Source organism: Oryx dammah, unplaced genomic scaffold, assembly GCF_014754425.2.
Source record: "Oryx dammah isolate SB20612 unplaced genomic scaffold, SCBI_Odam_1.1 HiC_scaffold_29, whole genome shotgun sequence".
Classification (NCBI taxonomy): domain Eukaryota; kingdom Metazoa; phylum Chordata; class Mammalia; order Artiodactyla; family Bovidae; genus Oryx; species Oryx dammah.
This window is the reverse complement of record NW_024070213.1, coordinates 8104447-8124843: the sequence shown is the minus strand read 5'-3', so window position 1 is coordinate 8124843 and position 20397 is coordinate 8104447. Positions and strand designations below refer to the sequence as shown.

Below are 20397 nucleotides of genomic sequence, written 5' to 3'. Positions count from 1 at the left end.
TCTCTGTGGGATTTCAGAACACAGAAATGTAATCTTGTTCCCACGTCCATTTCTCCCACCCAAGTACCAACCAGGCCCAGCCCTGCTCAACTCTGAAGATCAGACGAGATCCCATGTCCACTTCTGATTTGGGTTCTCACAAGTATTTGCAGGAGTTTAATGAGGTTCAGCTCTACAAAGAGCGTCATCACACTGAATTTTTACAGGCTCCAACCAGTTAGGTCTCTCCCCCAGACACCTGGTGTTGGGCAAAGTGAAAACACCCAAAAGATAACAAAACCCAGACAAGTTGTTACAGGTCCTGGGCAGCTTCCACCTGCTGTGAACACAACGCACTACTGATGGAAAACCCAGCCAAGACCTGGGAGGCTCACACATTACCATAGGTATGCTATTCCTCAGCCTCAGAGCAGACAAAGGCTATCCCTCCAGCTAATTTTTCAAAGGACAGTCAACGATAAGGAGTATGATAGCCATAAATATAAACAGCCAGCTAGCTTACTTCTATGGCATGTCGGAAATATCGTCATTATGTATGGTGTCAACACCAGTGAAGGCACAAACACAAGGATGAACCGCATGCCACCGTCTCTGCCTTTGAGGAACTCAGCATGAAGGTAGAAAATCTCTAACGAACAAATAAAAGAAGAAACAAAGAGTCGAATAAATAAGAGTACAAACAAAAAGCTAAACAACCGTAAGAGCAGCAGCAACTGGTTCTGGTTACCAGAGATCTGGATTGCTCCTTAAGGGAAAGATGATGTGAGCGGGTTCTTAAAAGTCACCCGAGTTTTATCAGTTTCTTTCCCAGTTCCCAACTCGACACACTTGTATACCCATGAATCATAAAATAATACAGCCATAAGAAACCCAGTTTTGACCAAATCCAGCCCCTTATTCAGAGAACTAAGAGTGAGAGACATCTAAGAAACTCTTCTTTCAATTCCTGACAAGTGGTTCCGAGTCTGTCACTTGAGTACTTGTGGGAGAACCTTAAAAATGACATTTTAGTGAGAAAGGAATGGTCCATTTAGTAACAGATGGAATGGTCAAAAATGATGACAAACATTTGGGGAAAGATTACTCTTCAGTAATTATCAAAGAAATACAAACTGAAATGAAAACATTTCAACAATCACATCAGCAAAGTCCTTCACAAATAAGACTATCAATGCTATTAAATGAGCCAGGCACTCAAACAGGGTTGACAGACGTGTACATTGGTGGGTCGTTTTGGCATGGAACAAGACAATGTATTTCTCAAGAATCAATTGTTAATAAGACCTAGAAGGCCTCTTACTACCTACTTATTTCACATCACTTTCTTTCTCTCTCTCCACTGACAGAATGATATTCGTTCAGTTCTTCCGTTCCAAGCTTTCCCCAGAACCCTTGTCCCAGACCCCTATCCCCACCTACTTGTGCTTCGGTTATCAGTCTAAATGTCGCTTCCTCAAAGAGGCCTTTCCTGACCACTCCCACCCACCCCCCAAATTAGAACCATCACCACTGATTTGCTCTTCTATATGACATCTTGTGCTTTTTCCCCTCAAGCACTTCCCAAAATTTCTAACTGTGAATTGGCCTGTATAATTGTTTAATCTTTCTCTTTCACTAAACTCCATGACAATGAAAACCTTATCTGTCCTGTTCCTTATTTGCTGTCCAATACTGAGCATACAGGTGATGCTCACCAGTCACTAAATAAATTTTTTTCAGTGTTAAAATCATCAAATTCTTTAAGCCAGTATTTCACTTCTAAGGAAATAACTCAAAATGCAGAAAGACTTTAAAAACGTTCATCCAAATATCAGTGTAAGTGCAAAAAAAAAAAAAAAAAAAAGAATGATTCAAATGTCCAATGAGTGGGGAAATTAACTCGATGATACAGAACATAAGTTTTACATATAATGAAAGGCTGTTTATAAAAAAATATTTCAATGACTGAAAAATCTTGAGTTACAATGCTAAATTTAAAAAAATGACAGTAGAGTCTACAGTACTGCTGCTGCTAAGTCGCTTCAGTCGTGTTCGACTCTGTGCAACCCCATAGACAGCAGCCCACCAGGCTCCCCCGTCCCTGGGATTCTCCAGGCAAGAACACTGGAGTTGGTTGCCATTTCCTTCTCCAATGCGTCAAAGTGAAGTCGCTCAGTCATGTCCGACTTTTCGCGACCCCATGGACTGCAGCCTACCAGGCTCCTCCGTCCATGTGATCTTCCAGGCAAGAGTACTGAAGTGGGGTGCCACTGCCTTCTCCAGTCTATAGTACTAGCTCAGTTATTTTTCAAACATACATTTAGAAGAATAATACCGGGAAATAAACCATGTGCTAAGAGAAATTTTCTCTGGGAGACAGGAGTTAATCTTACGTGTGCTTGTTTGTTTTCAGGGAGATTCTACCTAGTATCTGTTTTCCAGGTGCCTAGCACAACATGTGATGAATACTCACGAATGGGAAATTGATTATCTCTCAGTACTGAGATGAAACAGGTTATGAAATTCTCTAAGTCACATTACAAAGAGAACTGCTTAATGAACTAACATGCTTAAGATCAGGGCATTTTTCACACTGGCTAATCTAAAAAACCCTTAACAACCAGGCTTCCTGAGGAACCTAAGTAACAAAACTCCTTTCTCCAGGAAAATAATATAAGTTGGATCAGAAACTGCCCACTCAAAACTTTTTACTTTTTCCAGCAGTTAATTAGTACCTCCTGTGCAACACTAAAGCCTGAAAGGGCACAGTGTACCCTTGAAGGAAAAAAACAACATTATCTGCCTTTTCTTCCACAGGCTACACCTATGGAAAACAAATGAGTATTTCCTAAATTTTACACAAAGGAGGAAAATCTATGAAAGGGGAACAACTGTGTCCTTTATGAACATGTCCTTTTCCCTCCCATTCTATTCTGTTCATTTCTCTTTACATAACTCTTCTCATTCCACCCAGCAGAGCCTATAAAGACACATACAAACTTATACCTGTTATTTCTTCCAGAAAAATACTTGGGATCAGCAACAGCACTTAGAAAGTAAAAAAAAAAAAAAAAGTTAAGTGATACCGCAACAGTATTAAAACATACAAAACTTTAAAAACTAAATCTAACAAAAGATGTGTAAAACCACCACACAGAAAATTATAAAAACCTCATTAGGAGATTCGGAAAATATAAATAAATGGAGAGGGAATTCCTTGGTGGTACAGTGGTTAAGACTGCGTGGCCACAGGACTGGAAAAGGTAAGCTTTCATTCCAATCTCAAAGAAGGGCGATGCCAAAGAATGTTCAAACTATCGCACAATTGCATTCATTTCATACGCTAGCAAGGTAATGCTTTCAAAACCCCTCAAGCTAGGTTTCATCAGTTTGTGATTCAAGAACTTCCAGATGCACAAGCTGGATTTAGAAAAGGCAGAGGAATCAGAGATAAAATTGCCAACATCCACTGGATCATAGAAAAACCAAGGGAATTCCACAAAAACATCTATTTCTGCTTCACTGACTACACTAAAAACCTCTGACTGTGTGGATCACAATAAACTGTGGAAAATTCTTAAAGAGATGGGAATACCAGATCACTTTACCCGTCTCTTGAAAAACCTGTATGCAGGTCAAGAAGTAACAGTTATAACCAAACATGGATCAACGGACTGGTTCCAAACTGGGAAAGGAGTACATTAAGGCTGCATATTGTCACCCTGCTTATTTATATGCAGAATATATCATGTGAAATGCCAGACTGGATGTATCACAAGCTGGAATCAAGATTGCTGGGAGAAATACCAACAACCTCAGATATGCAGATGATACCACTCTGTTGGCAGAAAGTGAAGAGGAACTAAAGAGCTTCTTGATGAGGGTGACAAATGAGAGTGAAAAAGCTGGCTTAAAATTCAACATTCAAGAAACTAAGATCATGGAATCCAGTCTCATCATTTCATGGCAAATAGAAGGGGAAAAGTGGAAACAGTGACAGATTTTATTTTCCTGAGCTCCAAAATCACTGCAGTGACTGCAGCCATGAAATTAAAAGATGCTTGCTCCTTGGAAGAAAAGCTATGACCAACCTAGACAGCATATTAAAAAGCAGAGACATCACTTTACTGACTAAGGTCCATATAGTCAAAGCTATGGTTTTTCCAATAGTCATGTATGGATGTGAGAATTGGACCATAAAGAAAGCTGAGCGCCGAAGAACTGATGCTTTCAAACTGTGGTGCTGGGGAAGACTCTAGAGAGTCCCTTTGACAGCAAAGAAATCAAACCAGTCAATCCTAAAGGAAATCAACCCTGAATACTCACTGGAAGGACTGATGCTAAAGCTGAAGCTCCAATACTTTGGCCACCTGATGTGAAGAGCCAACTCATTGGAAAAGACTCTGATGCTGGGAAAGATTGAGGGCAGGAGGAGAAGAGGGAGACAGAGGATGAGATGGTTGGATGGCATCACTGACACAACAGACATGAGTTCACTAACTCCGGGAGATAGTGAAGGACAGGGAAGCCTGGTGCACTGCAGTCCCTGGGGTTGCAAACAGTTGGACCAACTTAGCAACTAAACAACACTGAATGAAAGAAGATATAATCATGCCATTCACATAAACTTCAACTGAACTATACTGTTTAGAAATATATTTATAGTGGGTAAAACAAATTATTTTCAAGGAGTCAGAATAGTGGTTTCTCCTAGGAAGAAGAGATGGTGTTGTAATCAGAGAAGAGCATATGGGAGACTTCTGCGGGACTCACAATGAGCTACTATTGAACTAAGCAGTGGTTACACAAATCTTTGTTTTATGGTTATTCTGTAAACTATCGTGATTTATGTACTTTTCTGTGTATATGTTATTGCCTCCTCCAAAAAAAAAAAGAGAGAGAAAGACGGGAATGGTAAAATACATGCAAAGTCGCTTCGGGTGTGTCCAACTGTGTGACCCTATGAACTGCAGCCAGCCAGGCTCCTCTGTTCATGGGCTTCTCCAGGCAAGAATACTAGAGTGGACTGCCCTGTCCTCCTCCAGCGGATCTTTCTGACCCAGGGATCGAACCTGTGTCTCTCTGTGTCTCTCCTGAATTGGAAGGCGGGTTTTTACCACTAGTGCCGCCTGGTAAAATACACAGCACCAATCTAATTCTAACGGGAGTGATTAGTATAAGACTTTTCAGCTATGCAGACCTAACTTCAGATGTTCTGTCCTGCTGTTCTCTAAGTATATTCATAACTGCTGGATTGTGAACAATCTGTGATTCAGAAATAAAGGTTCCTACACGTACAGATAAAAATAATTTCTCGTGGGTGATATTTCAAGTTTTTATTTACTCAATCCTTGGTGGGTTGGAGAAAAGTATTTTCTCAATAATAAGAATGCAAAATATAAAAATTCAAGTCATATGACATTCTCAACAGCTTTAATAACCAAACATGGATCTGTTCCCTAGCACATAAGAAGTTCAGGAGAGCAACCGAGGGGATGCTAGGGGGATCAAGCAGGAACAGGGAAAGGTTAATCTTACCATTGTCAAAATTGTGCCTGGTATTCAACCTCTGTCTGTGGCCCCAAAAATTATCCCCCATAAACAGACTAGCCTATTATTTAGTATGTGGTGGTGGTGGTTGAGTCGCTAAGTCGTTTCTGACTCTTGTGACCCCATGGACTGTAGCCTGCCAGGCTCCTCTGTCCATGGGATCCTCCAAGCATGAATACTGGGGTGGGTTGCCATTTCCTTCTCTAGGGGATCTCCCCAACCCAGGGATCGAACCCAGGCCTCCTGCATTGCAGGCAGATTCTTTACCAACTGAGCTATGATGAAAGTCCAAAATATAGAGGATAGTGGTGGTGGTGATTTAGTCTGCAGCACCTAACATGGGAAAGAAAAACAAAGAAATTTGGTATTGGTTAGCTCTGATAAAACAGCTAATGGTTTATTCATTAAAGTACAGGAGAGGGGACTTCCCTGGTAGTCCAGTGGTTAAGAATCTGCCTTGCAATGCAGGGGACAGGAGTTCAACCCTAGGTTGGAAAACTAAGATCCCAAGTGCTGCGGAGCAAGTAAGCCCAGGCCACAGCTGCTGAGCCCCAACTACAGAGTCCATGCGCTGCAACTACTGAGCCCGCGTGTTGAAACCAACCCCTGAGGCAACCAAATGAATGAATTTAAATTAAACTTAAAAATAAAGGAAAAACTAGTAGCTGAGGTCCAAGTTATTCTTCTGTATACTTCTCAACATCTTCCTTAGGCACTTCATAAATATCTGCTGAATAACCATTTCCATACTGGCCACAGCAGTGAAAAGGAGCAGGATTGTAGGAAGGCACAAGTGACTGTCCTGAAATAAAATTTTAGAAGTCAAGGACAAAATAAAAGGTCAAGAACATAATCTCAAAATACCAGCTTTCTCTTAGAAACATTTATGAACTTGTCATCCATTAAATTTTCTAACTTTTGTCTGTAATGCCTTCCCAGTAAACCATTCCATGTAACTACTATTTATTGTGTCTTAAATCCATAACACCCAAACTTCAAAAGGCATACCTCTTAGGGTATAAGCAAGTCCCCAACATATAAATGGATTATATTCCAAAACTTCATTTGTAATTTGATCATTTGGAATATGGAATGTACTTTCCCACAAAGGCCATGAAATATGAAATATGGCAAAATTCCCAGGGTTGCCCACAAAGCCTATAAGGTAACTAAAATGTAATATACTTTCAATGAGAAAAGGGGGCAAATCGTATTTCAGCTCTCATCCTAGAGGCTCTTGAAAACAGGCTTTATGCAGTCTCAGCCAGTTCTGAAACTCATTCATACTTGAAAGTCTGTTATCAGTATAAAGAATGGGTGGATACATAAGAAAGAGACAGCCAAAGAGTACTGCGCCATTAAAGGAAGAAGCAAAGTAAAACTTAAATTTTCCATCATGACACATTCATTCAATGTGTGCCAGAACTCCTGTAGCTGGAGCCAAAGGGGACGGTGTTAGATCATTAGAGAGTTTTTTCCAGGCTTCTCCAAGCCCAGGCTGGAGAGAATCTACAGGTACGTCAAGTTTATCTTTTAGAAGACAACAGAGGACTAAAATACACCTTGAATCACTCTCCCAGCTTTTTCCAATTAGGTCAGTAAAGGTTGGGTTAACCAAAGGCACCTCCTCTCAACAGAATTCCAATTCCCCCTGCTAAGGAAACAAGTATCAGGACTTTGACTGTCTACTCCATAAGAATCCTTGCTCAACCAGTGAGTTTCCATGTAACATAGGCTTCTAAAAGAAAGATCTGAGAAGAAGCAAAACTTCACTCTACCTTTTCAACATAGAATACATCATCCATGAAAAAGTACCTCCTCTAAACCCCAGAAATTATTTTGCTCTAGAAAATCACACTTCCCAATTTCATAATCCCCTCAGGGATTTTCCATTTCTACTCTTACCTTTACCTCCCTACCAATAACCGTGCAAAACAGACCTACTGCAAAATATAATAATTTTCCCCTTTTGACAGAAAGAAGCACCACTAAGATGAACAAACAGAAGACCCAACTATGGCCAGGAAAGCAACACAGCTAGATGCTAACAACACCACCCCGGTCCAGATATTCACCTGCTGGCTCCTGGATGGAACAAAAAAGAAATTAGTAAGATCTTCCACCATGGACACAGTTCTTCTGCAACTTTCTAGTTTTCTTAACTTGATTAATAACTCCTATTTTCTCCCTATAATAACAGAATCTGATTTTGATAGTCATTTTAACGATTTCTGCCAAGCACTTAGTATTCCTGGCCATTGCTATACATTCCATAAGGTATTTTTCTGTAGTCAAACTTCTTATAGATTATTTCTTTATTAAGCCTGTCCCCTCTTCTCCAGCATTATTCTAATACCAATATTTCACCACTGTTTCCTTTCTAATCTTGAATACAATTTCAATTTGGGGGGTTTATTTTCTCCTGCCAAAATGACAATTATGCTGTACAAACCATTGTGTTTGTCTGTCAAATTTAAGTATCCATATTCTCCTATAAGCAAGATCACAATGAATGAATATGGCGCTCCTGGCAGTTAGGAGACCATTCTAGCAACTGAAGAGGTTGGCTTAGACACAGCTCAAACTAACAGAGACAGATGACCTAGATCAGAAGTTTTCAATTTGTGCCCTTTCAAGAGCAGCCTGAGGGGCAGGGTGCCAAGCAAGCAGCGCTCTGGCTCCTTCATACAGGTTTCTGCCAACCCAAGCAGCTGTTGTACACACTGGACTTATATATGTAATTTCAAACTTACAGAGATCTTCAACTTAAAAAAAGTAGTTAAGACTTCTGGTCTAAATGTTTTATCACTAATTAAGATAATAAAAGAATGACTCCACAAAATACTTCACCTGTAAAGAAATGGACTCAGTCTTTCTTTCAAATAGTCTAAACCATAAATTAAACAAGTTATTTCTTTCTGTCCAGCAAGAGTCAAGAATCACTTTATTAACTGCCCAGATTTAATAAATCAGTGTTTCAGTGAGTTAATAGTTTTAGTTTCACCACTCATTCATTTGCTCATACATTCCACAAACATTTATCAAACCCCTTGATATTCAGATCAACAGCACTACCATCGCCAATGGATACTGGTTAGAAATGCAGAATCTCTATGGATAAACAACAAGGTCCTACTATAGGATAGGAAACTATATTCAATATGCTATGATAAACCATGATGAAAAAGAATATGTACATAAATTTATATCTGAATTACATTGCTGTACAGTAGAAATTAACACATTATATATTGACTATACTTCAATTAAAAAAAATTTTTTTAATGCAGAATCTCGGGCCTCACCCGGATCTACAGAATCAGAAACTGCATTTAACAAGCTCCCTTCTTGATTCCCTGACAGCTCAGTTGGTAAAGAATCCCCCTGCAATGCAGGAGACCCCAATTTGATTCTTGGGTTGGGAAGATCTGCTAGAAAAGGGACAGGCCACCCACTCCAGTATTCTGGCCTGGAGAATTCCATGGACTGTATAGTTCATGGAGTCACAAAGAGTCAGACACAACTGAACAACTTTCACTTCTTGATTCATGGGTACATTAGAGTTTTTGGCTAGGCACTAAAGATACCATTCATCTCACTCACAACTGCACTCACACGCTAGTAAAGTAATGCTCAAAATTCTCCAAGCCAGGCTTCAACAGTACATGAACCATGAACTTCCAGATGTTCAAGCAGGTTTTAGAAAAGGCAGAGAGACCAGAGATTAAGTTGCCAACATCCGTTGGATCATCGAAAAAGCAAGAGAGTTCCAGAAAAACATCTATTTCTGCTTTATTGACTATGCCAAAGCCTTTGACTGTGTGGATCACAATAAACTATGGAAAATTCTGAAAGAGGTGGGAATACCAGACCACCTGACCTGCCTCTTGAGAAACCTGTATGCAGGCCAGGAAACAACAGTCAGAACTGGACATGGAACAACAGACTGGTTCCAAATAAGGAAAGGAGTACGTCAAGCCTGTATATTGTCACCCTGCTTATTTAACTTATATGTAGAGTACATCATGAGAAACACTGGGCTGGAGGAAGCACAAGCTGGAAGCAAGATTGCCAGGAGAAATATCAATAACCTCAGATATGCAGATGACACCGCCCTTATGGCAGAAAGTGGAGAACAAAAGAGCCTCTTGATGACAGTGAAAGAGAAGAGTGAAAAAGTTAGAAAACGAAGATCATGGCATCCAGTCCCATCACTTCGTTGCAAATAGATGGGGAAACAGTGGAAACAGTGACAGACTTTATTTCTGGGGCTCCAAAATCACTGCAGATGGTGATTGCTGCCATGAAATTAAAAGACGCTTACTCCTTGGAAGTAAAGTTATGACCAATCTAGACAGCATATTAAAAAGCAGAGACATTATTTTGCCAACAAAGGTCCATCTAGTCAAGGCTATGGTTTTTCCAGTGGTCATGTATGGATGTGAGAGTTGGACTACAGAGAAAGCTGAGCACTGAAGAATTGATGCTTCTGAACTGTGGCATTGGAGAAGACTCTTGAGAGTCCCTTGGACTGCAGAGAGATCCAACTAGTCCCCCCTAAAGGAAATCAGTCCTGAATATTCATGGCAAGGACTGATGTTGAAGCTGAAACTCCAATACTGTGTCCACCTAATGCGAAGAACTGACTCATTGGAAACGATCCTGATGCTGGGAAAGATTGAAGGTGGGAGGAGAAGGGGATGACAGAGGATGAGATGGTTGGATGGCATCACCAACTCAATGGACATGAGTTTGGGTAAACTCTGGGAGCCGGTGATGGACAAGGAGGCCTGGCGTGCTGCAGTCCATGGAGTCTCAAAAAGTCAGACAAGACTAAGCAACTGAACTGAACTGAAAGATACCACAATAAATAAAACATAATCCTTCCTTTCACAAAGTTTCTCATCTAGTCAAATATGATAACAAATAAGTAGGTAATTATGCACAGGGTTCTTCTGAAGAATACAAAGGGCAAGCCCCTAACCTGAGAGTCTGAGCAAGAAGTCCTGAAGGAAGCAGCTCCTTCCCCTGGTTCCAGAAAGAAACAAGAATCAGGTTCTTCCAGGAAGGAAAAAGAGGACATGAAGTGGAACTGAGCTGCGGAAGTGTCTCTTATGGGAAAAACCTAAATATTTTATTGTGAGCAGGAAGAGATGAGGGGCGGGGCAGAAGCTGGCTGTGAAGGTCTGCCAGGATAAGAACAAGGGGAGGAACTGGGATCCGCTAAGGGAGAAGGCGACGGCACGCACTCCAGTACTCTTGCCTGGAAAATCCCATGGACGGAGGAGCCTGGTGGGCTGCAGTCCCTGGGGTCGCGAAAAGTCGGACAGGACTGAGCAACTTCACTTTCACTTTTCACTTTCATGCACTGGAGAAGGAAATGGCAACCCACTCCAGTGTTCTTGCCTGGAGAATCCCAGGGACAGCGGAGCCTGGTGGGCTGCCGTCCATGGGGTCGCACAGAGTCGGACACGACTGAAGCGACTCAGCAGCAGCAGCAGTAAGGGACTTGATAGACATGAGTTTGGGTAAACTCCGAGAGTTTGTGATGGTCAGGCAGGCCTGGCGTGCTGTGATTCATGGGGTCGCAAAGAGTCGGACACGACTGAGCGACTGAACTGAACTGAAGGGATTTCACGAAGGAGATCATCAACCTCATTTATAGCTTAGAAAGATCATCCCAGGGGCCACAGGGACAAGATCTAAACCAAGGAGACATGAGTTAGAAGGCCATTCTTGGAGTAATCCAAATGTGACATTATTAAGAAGTGTCAGCCATAGAGACTGCAAGAAAAGTATGAATTCAGAAGAAATGACCATCGTGAAATTTACAAAAATCGGTGGCTGGGAATAAAGAGGAGAAAGAAAGAAGATGGAATTAAAATTTACTTCTGGAGGACATTTTGGAAATAATGACTTTAAAATTAAAAACTTCATACCCAAACATGCTACTTTTGCCATCAGAAGGACAGAGTGTTCTTTATGTCCTTATCTTTTCATCCACCCCTGCAAGTTTGTCCTACAGTTACTTGCACCAAGATTTATACCAAGATGTTTACTGCAGTTTTATTTATAACATAAAAAAATAAAACCAAGGCAAGAGTTTCAGAGGACACTGGCTAAATGCTAAATGTATACACACACAATTCAATTATCAAGCAGAGAAAAATGTTTTCGAAGACAGCTGAATGATATAGCAAAATCTCATAAAATAGTATTACACGAAACTAATTTAGGCAGAGTATATATGTATAAGAGTAAACAAAAACTGCTCCTACTGGCTATCACTGAACTGCACAGTTACGAGGGAATTTTTCTTTTCTTTTTTCCTATACTTTATCTGATTATGAAACAAATGAAACTCTTTAAGTTTTCATTCAGGTAGAAAACAAAAAAACTCCCTGTTCTGAACATCTGGGTAAAAGGTGGTCTCAATTCCTACAATGCAGAATTCAGGAGTAACAGCAATAAGATGATGAGTTTTGCTCTGAGCATATTCAGTCTGTAGCACATCCAGTGAAGATACAAGGCAGCCAAGCGAAAGAGTCTGGACTCAGGGCAGAGACATGGCCTGGAGATAGAATACAAAGTAAATGGCATATAATGGTGGTTAAAGCCAGAATTCTGGGGAAAACCATTCAAGGTAAAGATACCAGGTAAGAAGAAAGGAACCTCTACAGCTGAACACTGGACAGTAATACAATTTGCGAGGTGAGCAGTCGCCGCTGTTGTTCAGTCTGTAAGTCGCGTCTGACTGTCTGCGACCCCGCGGACTGCAGCACGCCAGGCTCTTCTGTCCTGCACCATCTCCCAGGGTTTGCTCAAATTCATGTCCGTTGAGTCGGTGATGCTATCTACCCATCTACCACATCCAATTCACCTCAATTCATGGCCCTAACATTCCAGGTTCCAATGCAATATTGTTCTTTACAGCATCGGACTTGTACTTTCACCACCAGACACATCCACAACTGAGCATCATTTCCACTTTGGCCCGGCCACGTCATTCTTTCTGGAAGTATTAGTAATTGCCCTCTGCTCTCCCCCAGTAGCATACTGGACACCTTCCAACCTGCGGGGCTCATCTTCCAGTGTCATATACGTTGTGCCTTTTCATACTGTCCATGGGGCTCTTGCGGCAAGAATGCTGGAATTCTTTGCCATTCCCTCCTCCAGTGGACCACGTTTTGTCAGAACTCTCCACTATGACCTGTACCTGTTGTGTGGCCTTGCACGGCATGGCTCATAGCTTCACTGAGCTACATAAGCCACTTCACCACAACAAGGCTGTGATCCATGAAAGGGAGAAGTAAGCAGAGAAAGTAAAAAGATCTGTGCAGAGGAGTGACTAGCAAGATCAAGTTTTTAAAACTAGAGCAGTGTCACAGACATCACTGGAGAAAAAGTTTTGGGGGTGGGGGGCGGTGGCCAACCAAATGGTGCATTGAGGTCAAACAGAATGAAGAGTCCCTATCTGATCCACAACAAAAAGAACACTAATGATTTTGGCAATGGCAGCTTCTGAAGAGAGGCAGGGACAGAGGCCAGAAGGGGGAAAGTAGAGACAGTAACCATAAACTCCTCTTTCAGGAGCTTGACTATAAAGGGAAGGGAATTGCTGTTATTCAAAATGGCTGGGCGGGGGGGTGGTGGGGGGAATCGACTGATTTATATGACAAAGAACTGAGAGAGAAAGGCTGAAGACACACCAGTGCCTCGACAGTAACACCCCCAACGCCTCGACAGCAACCGCTGCCTCCTACTCCGCTGAGACCAACACAGCTGTCAGCGCTAACTTCCCCCCTTTCTGCCCAAGATACGAGAGCGTTGCTATCTGCCGTCTGTCGTGCCCTTCGCCGCCGTCCCTCCCATTCCAGAGGAATGCCGGGCCCCACTCACGCTCAAGGCAGAGCCAGTATCTTTTGGATCCCATCCTTTCACATCTCCCAAGAACTTTGTTCCATCAGTCATCCTTTCTCTTTTTCTGTCTCCAGCTTTTCCCTCTGGACTAACTCTTTCCCTTTAGCATATAAATAAGCTGAACTTTCTGCCATCTTGGGGAAATAAGTAGAAATTAGAAATGAGAAAAGAACACAAACAATCACTTGAGTGTTCACTATTTCCCAAAATAAAAAATGCTTGAGTTTCCACTACATTTCCCACTATGGATGTAAAACAGAGTTCTTGCCACAAACATGTAGACCATTCATCTATTTATTCAACAAATATTTATTGGGTGCCCACTACGAACCCAGAGTAGAATATACACCGTAAACAAAAAAGTTTCTAGCCTCATGAAATGTAAATACTATCAAAGATGGGGAATACAGATAATAAAGATATATACACGCACGTACAAATCCACACATACAAGTCATAGTAAGTGCTTAGAGAAAAGCAAAGCAGGACAGAGTCACAGGAGGTGCTATCTTAGATAAGACAGGTGGGAAAGGCCTCCCAAAGAAATGACATTTGTGCAGGAACTTCAGTAACAGGACAAGTATCAAGGTCCTGGGGTGGAAGCATACTTGACCCGTTCAAAATAGCAGGGAAGCAAGCATGGCTGGAACAGAATGAGCTGGGGAACAGAGGTGAGAAATCAGGTCAGAGGTGATACCAGGACCACCTCATAAGAACTGCCATTTCGTCTTAAGTCTCATGGCGAGTCACTGAAGGGATCTGAGAGGAGTGTAACAATGTCTGACTTCAGGCTCAGTTGAGTGGAGAATGCCAGTTACCACACAGGGAGATGACGAAGTACGATGACAAAGGGCAACTGGGCAAACACAAAGAGGGACACCTACCACTGCATACGAGTGACGGCAGGCTTCTCAAAAGGAGTGATGTCCAAACAGAATACTGAAGGACAAGTAAGGGTTAGCAAGAAAGCAGCAGAGGGTAAAGGGGGTGGAAATGGAGGCCATGATGTAGAGGAGTTTTGAAAAGGTTTGGTATTCGGTACAACTATCAAACAGTCAAAACATATTTTATAAAAATATACCACTTATAATGTCTGCCTAAGAAAAAGACATCAGGGAACAAACCTAATAAAATATCTGCATGAACTTTGTGGAAAAAAATTATAAAATCAGTGCCTAAATATTAAAGAAGGCCTATTTAACCAGAGACATAAAGCTAACTAAATGGACAGAAGACCCAATATTTACAATGTATATTCCCCCCCCTTAAAATCAAAATCCCAACAAGTGCACCCAAAGACATGTACAAGAATTCCACAGCAGTGTGATTCGTAATAGCCTCAAACTAAAACCAAATATCCATCAAAAGTAAAAACGGACAAGTTACAATCATGAAGTGGTTTATGCAGCAATGAAAATAAACTATAGCCACACACAGTTCAACACAAAAATTTCAAAAGCATAAAAGAAGCCACCAAAAGAACGCCGACCCTGTTCACATCAAGTCTGCGTGCACGCTGTCGCTCAGCTGTGTCCAGCTCCTTGTGACCCTGTGGACTGTAGCCGCCAGGCTTCTCTGTTCATGGGGTTCTCCAGCAAGAACTCTGGAACGGATATCCATTCCCTTCTCCAGGGGATCATCCTGACCCAGGGACTGAACCCAGGTCTCCTACACTGCAGGTGGATTCTTTAGCGTCTGAGCCACCAGGGAAGCCCCAGGTTTAGAAACAAACAATGCTAACCCATTAGCTAACCTATTATATTATAAGTCAGGACGGTAGTTTTCCCTGGGCAGGAAGAGAGAATACTGATTGGGAAGAAGCACAAGGGGTGGTTCTGGGGTGCTGGAAATGTTTTATTTCTTCCTTAAGTAGTAATTATGCATGTATATTCACTTTATGATAACAACCACAATGCTTACAATTTGTGTTCTTCTGTATCAATGTTATACTTTGATAAAATGGAAATGTACTAATGTCTGCAATTTACTTTGAAATGCATCCAAAAAATAAGGTGGATTGATGCGCTGAGGAATAGATTATAAAGAAATTATTATAAAATGTTAATGGTAGAATCTGAGTGATGGATATAAAGGTGTGCATTGTAAAACTCTCTACTTCATCATGTTTGAAATTCTTCATTTGGAAGAAAAAAATCTCAATGAGTTTTCTTGTAGCATTTTACAAGCTGATTCTAAAATTATGGAAAATTAAAAGGACAAGATTAGCCAAAACAATTTGGCTCCCCAATTAATATAAGTATTACATAAATGTGTATATACGTTTACAAAGTGAGAAATATTACTACATAGGGAGAAGCAAAGAAGTAGGGAAAAAAAATAGAACATAATTATGGTAATCCAGGCAGGAAATGCTGGGCTTACAGTGATCATCTAAACTTATTATTTCTCCATTTTATAAGAAATAGTACAATTATAAGAAACTTCCAAGAGACATAAAATAAAGTAAGGATCTATGACATTATAAACATGAAGATCTTCGTTCAAATCATGCAATTCAATAATTCCGTATCTACTCACCATTCTTCCGCTCACTAAGTGGAGGCAAATTGGGATTCCTGCCAGGGTGGAGGCCGAGGGTCAGCTCGGGCTGCAAGGAGAGCTCCTGCAGTTCATTGGCAACAGCCTCGCTCTGGGGGCTGGGAGCCGCGGACAGGGACACCAGAACGGGTTCATCGTCATTCTCGCCGGCCCCTCCTCCGTCCAGCCCATTCACAGCAATGACGGAAGGGGGCAGGCACACTACACTGGAGAAATCCACCTTGGCTTTCGTGATGGCAACCTGGAAACGGAAAAGGAAACGAAAAGTTCAGACGTGGAAAAGGGACAATTCCACTGAGTACAGAATGCTGAATACTAATATTACTGGTGCACTACCACTATTCTTAAAAAAATTTTTGTAAAGTAAGCTAGCATTATTATTAAATTAATATTTACTATGCTCACAGTAACCTCAGATATGCAGATGACACCACCGTTACGTCAGAAAGTGAAGAGGAGCTAAACAGCCTCTTGATGAAAATGAAAGAAGACAGTGAAAAAGTTGGCTTAAAGCTCAACATTCAGAAAACGAAGATCACGGCATCTGGCCCCATCACTTCATGGGAAATAAATGGGGAAACAGTGTAAACAGTGTCAGACTTTATTTTTGGGGGCTCCAAAATCACTGCAGATGGTGACTGCAGCCATGAAATTAAAAGACGCTTACTCCTTGGAAGGAAAGTTATGACCAACCTAGATAGTATATTCAAAAGCAGAGACATTACTTTGCCGACAAAGGTCCATCTAGTCAAGGCTATGGTTTTTCCTCTGGTTGTGTGTGGATGTGAGAGTTGGACTGTGAAGAAGGCTGAGCGCCGAAGAATTGATGCTTTTGAACTGTGGTGTTGGAGAAGACTCTTGAGAGTCCCTTGGACTGCAAGGAGATCCAACCAGTCCATTCTGAAGGAGATCAACCCTGGGATTTCTTTGGAAGGAATGATGCTAAAGCTGAAATTCCAGTACTTTGGCCACCTCATGCGAAGAGTTGACTCACTGGAGAAGACTCTGATGCTGGGAGGGATTGGAGGCAGGAGGAGAAGGGGATGACCGAGGATGAGGTGGCTGGATGGCATCATGGACTCGATGGATGTGAGTCTGAGTGAACTCCGGGAGATGGTGATGAATAGGGAGGCCTGGCGTGCTGCAATTCATGGGGGTCGCAAAGAGTCGGACACGACTGAGAGACTGAACTGAACTGAACTGATGCTCACAGAGTGTATGAGATTTCAAGTCTGGCAACTGTCCTCAACTCAGGAAGACAATGTACAACTGAAATAAAACCAACGCACAAACATGTCGATATATGGCAAAAACCATCACAATATTCTAAAGTAATTATCCTCCAATTAAAATAAATTTTTAAATAAAATACTATAGAAATAAAAAAAAACCAACGCATATACACCTCTCATAGGATAAAAGGCAACAGCAGCAAGGAGAAAGGGCTATGAGATCACACTTACCTTCCAACTACTAAGGAAAAATATCTTGAGAAATAATACTTAATGAGTACAAGATATTAAAGTATATTGTACCATCTTAATCTGGGGGAGAAAATTTCTTTAAGAATTCATTAACCACGAGATTCCACATAGAAATATGGAGATGTCTTTTTGATAACCGATAACTGCTCAAATTTTTTAAAGTTTTTATACAACCTTTAAAGGTTACTTTCCATCTAAATACTGGCTACATTCCCCATTTTGTACACTGCATCCTTGATCCTATCTGAGACCCAATAGGCTGTTCCTCCCATCCCTCTGCCATCCATATTGCCTCTCCACCCCCACCAGCCCCCTGCTGGAAACCACGAGCTTATTCCGTGTCTGTGAGTCTGCTTCTTTTTTGTTATATTCACGTTGGCTGCATATTTTTAGATTCCACATGTAAGTGATATCATACAGTACTTGTCTTTCTATGACTTATTTTACTTAACAAAATGCCCTCCAAATCCATTCATGTTGCTGCAAATGGCAAAAAAAAAAAAATCTGTTCTCTTTCATGGCTGAATAGTGTTCCACTGTGTGTACGTGTGTGTACACACATATATACATATATATGTACGTATCCACTCATCTGTTGATAGGCACATAGGTCATTTTCATATCTTGCCAAGTGTAAATAATGCTGTTGAGGTACATGTGAACACTGAGGTGCAAATTCTCTTTTCGAAGTAGTGCTTTTGGTTTTTAGCTCAAATATTTTAACCTACCTGAATATTTAATCATAGTACCCAGGAATGGGATACTAAAAAGCAAAACACATGGCAACATAAGAAAAAGACCTTTAAAAATGAAAAAGAATACAAATAACATGAAAGTCTTTCCAAAAACATGAGAATTAATGGTTAAGGGAATTAAGACTATATTCACCCATCAAATCCTGTGGAGTTATGAAGATTTTTTTCAAAGCATTTAAAATGCAGAAAATGTTTATTTAAAGTTTTAAAAAGTAAGATATAAAAATATTACACAGGGGAGAAAAGACCATAAAGAGTCACTCAGTCACGTCCAACTCTTTGTGACTTCATGGACTGCAGCCTGCCAGGTTCTGCCCATGGGATTTCCCAGGCAAGAATACTGGAGTGGGTTGGCATTTCCTTCTCCAGGGGATCTTCCCAACCCAGGGATCAATCCAGGGTCTCCTGCATTGCAGGCAGATTCTCTACCAACTGAAGCTATGAGGAAGTCTATCAAAACACAAAATGGGTTTTGTTTGTTGGACTATGAAAATTTTTACTTTTAGTTTCCAAATTTTCTCTAAAACATGTATTGTTTTTATAATAAAAAGGCTATAATTCTTAATCTAAAAAGAGGACTTAGGGGCTCCCTGAAGACTTTAGTGAGGACTTGCATCCAATGTGCTTCAGATGAAGAAATCACCAAAATATTGGAAAGCCCTGAAATGAAGAAAGACATTGAAAACTAAAAGGACCATCACATCCACCTTTATGTAAAGCTTTCACTGTGCCCAAAGCTAACTGTAGTTCTGGGTGATCCTCATAAAATACAAAGGAAAGGAAATGATCCAGGTAAGAGCAATTAAAGGGGGAGGGGTTTGACATAAAGAAGAACAGGGATATTAAGAAGGACTCTCTACTCCAAAAAGGATGAAAGAGAGTGAGTGAGGGATGTTCAAAAGAAAAAATATATATTAGGAACGCAATAGTCTAAGAGATAGTACGGGCAAACACTGGAAAACAATTGTTAAAGGGTTTGAAAATTTTTAGGAATTATATAATAACAAATGCCTACCAAGAAAATCCAGAATCTGACTTTCAAAGAATTTTGCCCATCTTATCTATGATTTACCATCATTTAAGCCATGTCTCTATGTGTACCGGGAGAAAACAATTGTTATACATGATTAATCCATCTGGCTTGTTTGCTAATAGCATGTTTGCTTTCCTTAACAGGAGCCTTTTCAGACTAAAAAATTCAATTTCATGATATTCAAAAATCCTTTCAGGGGAGAAGAGCTCTCTGTTGGGGGGTGTGGGCCAGCTCTCCGTGTACCACATGGAGGAGCTGCAGCCTGGCTCCCGGAAGCCTGAGAGCCCAGCCTCTCCCTGAGCCCCGTCTGCCCCTGCCCTCTGCCACCCCTGCATCTGCAGCCCTTCCCCAAACTCCGTGGGACAGACCCTGAGCTCTCCATCCTCAGACAGGCTCCGGGCAGTGGGGCGTGGGCTTAGGGTCTGCCCAAAGTCACTCAAGTTCATGACTGAGCCACATCTTTCCTTGTCCCCTGCAGGAGAGAGAAACCAATCAGGAGGCCCAGAGCCTGAGTCTAGGTGTTTCTCAGACATGCTGTGTGGCCTCAGGTCCCATCTCTGGGTTCCAGTCTATTTTGTCAAGTGAAGAGGCCAATTTCAACTTCTAGCAATGGGGCAGGGACCGGGTAGTCTGAATGTTTCTTAGCTATGTAACACCTAGAAATGCTGGGAAAAAACTGAACAAGTGTTTTAAATGCATAGCTGAACTAACAAGAAAGTAGAGAAACCCCTGGCTCCAGGAATGAGGCAGGAACTAGGAATCACAATGGTGAGATGAAAGTAGTCAAGATGCTATGCAGCACAGGGTTGGCTCTGGAGAAGCTGCTGGTCTTGGTGGCCATACTGCTTAGGTTTTAATGTCCACAGAGGACAGAAAAGGAGGTTTTGAGTCTGACAGGACTGAATCTTCTCTGTAAAGTTGGATTCAATTTCACTAAAGTATGAATCAGTGAAGTTTTAGATTAAAAAAACCTGGCGGGGTGGGGGGGAGGGCGGTAATCCTTTGAGACTCAAACTCCTTAGGAGAGAATCCTCAATCACCCTGAAACATATGAGCATGCTCACAGAGACACACACACGCACAAAGATGATGGCACTGAGGAGTTTAAACACACACA

At 41.4% G+C, this 20397-nt stretch overlaps 1 protein-coding gene across 2 annotated transcripts in view; it reads right to left on the bottom strand.

The window, feature by feature from the left end:
• Positions 1–20397, bottom strand: part of MRTFA (myocardin related transcription factor A) — a 203289-nt gene that overhangs the window by 111229 nt on the left and 71663 nt on the right. For both annotated transcript variants that reach the window (XM_040233243.1, XM_040233244.1), the window contains one exon: positions 15988–16249. The gene's annotated coding sequence lies outside the window, so the exon portion shown is untranslated. The remainder of the gene's footprint in view (positions 1–15987; positions 16250–20397) is intronic.